General features: G+C 34.7%; 1 protein-coding gene across 2 annotated transcripts in view; it reads left to right on the top strand.

The window, feature by feature from the left end:
• MYRIP (myosin VIIA and Rab interacting protein) overlaps window positions 1-3,684 on the top strand; it is a 411,738-nt gene that overhangs the window by 75,185 nt on the left and 332,869 nt on the right. The window lies entirely within an intron of this gene.

Below are 3,684 nucleotides of genomic sequence, written 5' to 3'. Positions count from 1 at the left end.
CTCCCAAAGTGCTGGGATTACAGGCTTGAGCCACCGCGCCCGGCCATCTTCATTTTTGGAGGACCCTGGTGACTCCTGATTTTTTTTTAACCTTGTTAGCTCTTATGGAACAAATAGCCATTATTTTGTTGCCTTTCTACTCTGCAGGGTTAGATTTCAGTTTTTTTTCACCCTACCAAGTTAGTTTTCCTTCCTATATACTTCCATCTTTTAAAAATTTGTTGACATTCTTCTTCTTCTTGTGTTTTTCTCTCTCGTTTCTTTGTCCCTGAGGATTTTTTTAAATGACTTTTGAGGGGTTTTGTTTTGTCTTTTCGTAGAGTTTTGAGAGACAGCATAGGAAATGAGTGTTTTAATCCAATACATTTTACTAGAAGTATTTTTGTTAACACAATGAATGAAATATGACATCAAAATGTATCAAAGAAAATTTCAGAACACCTGGGATAAATCATAACAACAAAATGTGCTACCATTTATTGCATTGTATGGGTAAAGAACTCTACAAATCAGGACAAAAATATAAGGCATGCAATGGATTGTAGCTGATATCTGACTAATTATAAAATATTAGTATTTTATAATATTTAATCTGATTTATGAGTATTAAACCTGATACCTGAACATGCTCCCTTTTTTCTTAGCTTCTTTTAGTGAGCTGTAGTATCATGAGTGATGCACTGAAGTCATCCTTTGCGATTTGAAGACCCATAGGTTTATGCTCATGAAAGGTGGAAGTGTTTTGCATGTTAATTCTTTCCCTGTGGCCTAGTTTCAGTTTAGATGCACAGAGCAGATTTGATCCTATCCAAAATAGCCTTCCGTTTTGCATCTCATCAAAGGATATATTAGGCTTGTATGTTGGGCAACTTTGCATGTCCAGCTGGACACAAATCTTATCACCAGCCTTAAGAGAGTTTGCAAAGGTGGGTATCAAAATAGAGATTTAGAACCCATAACTGACATTTAAAATTATTTTAAATATTATTTTAATTTTTCTATTTTAATTAGAACATAATTATGCATCATTTCTGACTGGCTGGTTAATATAATTTTGGGTAATTTTAACTAGGCCCAGTTTTCCTTAATGGTTAAGAGCATGGTCTTTGGAAGCAGTTAAACTGGATGATCTTGGGCATGTTTTTTACTTTCTCATGGCTTCAATTTTGTTCTTTGTAAAAGAAGGTTAATACTACTACCTGCTTCCTAATGTTATGAGGAATACATTAGTTAAATATGCAATGTGCTTAAAACAGTGTGTGACTTCTAATAAATATGGTATGTTTGCTATCATATACTTTGAATTAGGAATACAGGGTTGGACAATCCAAGGACCATAATCATATAACCCTCCCCACTGTACCTGCCCCCCCATTAATATAGCAGAAGAGTGTGTCTGTTAGTGGCAGATCAGACAATTGGATGTCCTTCCACTGAGGACATCTATAAAAACTGAATAAAATATGAGAGAAAAATAATAAAATATGTCTCTTTAAAGCCGTTATAGAGATAAAAAGATTCTGAAGAGTCATTGGACCAGAGCCCATTATGGGGCACAATGGTCCAAGAAGGTGAGAACAGCATTTGAGGCCAGTTTTTTCCTGGGGCACTTGCCAATTTGAGAAGCTGAACAGCACTTTTGACAGTTCCTGTCAAATATAGGGAGATAGGGAGATAGGAATTAGAGGCTTGGCAAGGGGAGGGATCCTATTGACAAACTCTCATTTTGGGTTGAAATCTCAAAAAGTCTTACCTATTAAGAGTGAATTGGATGGAGAAGACCTGTGTAGGAACTGCATCTTAGCTTCAAATTGTCCCAGTCCTGAAATTGCTAATGCATGCAAGCTTGCTGGTACTGTAGGCACCTGACAGAAACAAACATACATCCTCTCTAGAGGAAAATAACTGCATATAAGTGTAGATGAGAAGAAATAAACATAAAGGAACAGAAGAAATGGAAAATATAAACAGACCTACAGAGTCCCCAGATACTGAGTTATCAGACACAGATTTAAAAATAGCTATATGTTACTACATTTAAGGAGATAAAGGAAAAGATTAGGAATATAGGCAGAAAAACCAGGACCAGTAAAAAAATAATAAAGCAGAAATTTTATCATATAATAAACCTGCACATCTGCACCCTGAATCTAAAAGTTGAAATTATATAAAAAAAGAAAATTTAGAATTGAAAAATGCAAAAAAAACTTAAATATATGTTTAATGGCAGATTTAATATACATGAAGAGAAAATAAATAAATAAAGAATTTCTGATCTAGGTAAGAAAAATATCCAGAATGAAGTATGAGAAAACAAAAGGATATAAAACCAGAAGAGAGAATATCTGACTTGAACAATACAGTAAGAAAGTCCAACTAATGTGTGTGATTGGAGCCACAGGAAGAAAAACAGGTTCAAAGAGAGATATTATTCGAAGAGAAGGTACCTGAGAATTTTTCAAATTCCAAAACTGATGAAAGTTTGTGAAATCTACAGATTCAAAATGCTTTCTTTATAAACTCTCTACAAATCAGGACAAAAATATAAGACAAAATGAATTCTAGTCACATTATATTAAAACTGAAAATCAAAGCAGAATCCTTAAAAGCAACCAGAGAACAAAAGGCATGCAATGGATTGTAGCTGATATCTGACTAGAAACCAGTAGAATATCTGGAAGACCATGGAATACTATCCTAAAGTGCTAAAAGGAAACAGCATCTATTTAGAATTTCAGAACAAGCAAAACCACCCTTAAGAAATGAGAGGGAGAGACCACAATTCAGACAAGATGGCGTGGACTTGTCCCTCTCTGGTCCTCCCTGCTGCGTAGTTATAAACCCAAGAAAGAAAACACAATTGTGGTGGTTAATGTTTTGTGTTAAGTTGACTGGGCCACAGTGCTCAGATATGTGGCTAGACATTATTTTGGATATTCTATGAGGGTGATTTTTGGATAAGATTAACATTTAATGGTTGGACTTTGAGTAAAGTAGATTACCCTCCACAATGTGGGTGGGCTCCCATCCAGTTAGTTGAGGGCCTTAATATAAAACACTGACCTCACACAAGCAAGAAATTCTGCCAGATGACTGCTTTTGAACTCAAACTGCAAGATGTATGTATATAATAGAAACATATATTTTGTTTCTCCTGTTTTATCCAAATGATAACATACTATACCTACGTTTCTGCATCTTGCTTTTTGTACTTAACCCTTTAAATACGTAAATTCTTGAAGAACTTTCCATATTTGCTCATAAATAATTTTTCTTCCTTTTTTTCCTTAACAGCTACATATTTTTCCATTGTATGGCTATACAATCATCATTTTTTTCCTGCATGAATGTAAGTGCATTGTCTTTGTAGGATAAATTCCTAGAGGTGGAACCACTAAAAATCAAAGAAAATCAATCAATCTCTCTCTCTCCACCCCACCTCCCTCTCCTTCTCCCTTTCTCCCTCCCTCCATCCCTGTCATATTGATAAATATTGACAAATTGCCCTCTATAGAGGTGGTATAAATTTACATTCCTAACAGCAATATATGAAAGTGCCTATTTCCTCATAGACTTACCAGCACAATATGATACAAGCCTTTCAATCTTTTCAAAGCTAATAGGTTAAATAACAAAAGTCTTTCAGTTTGCACTTATCTTTTATATATTTGATAGATTTATGAG

This window comes from Rhinopithecus bieti, unplaced genomic scaffold (genome assembly GCF_001698545.2).
Source record: "Rhinopithecus bieti isolate Rb0 unplaced genomic scaffold, ASM169854v2 scaffold_31446, whole genome shotgun sequence".
NCBI classification, from domain to species: domain Eukaryota; kingdom Metazoa; phylum Chordata; class Mammalia; order Primates; family Cercopithecidae; genus Rhinopithecus; species Rhinopithecus bieti.
Note: the sequence above shows the minus strand (reverse complement) of the source record. Positions and strands in the feature narration are given on the sequence as shown.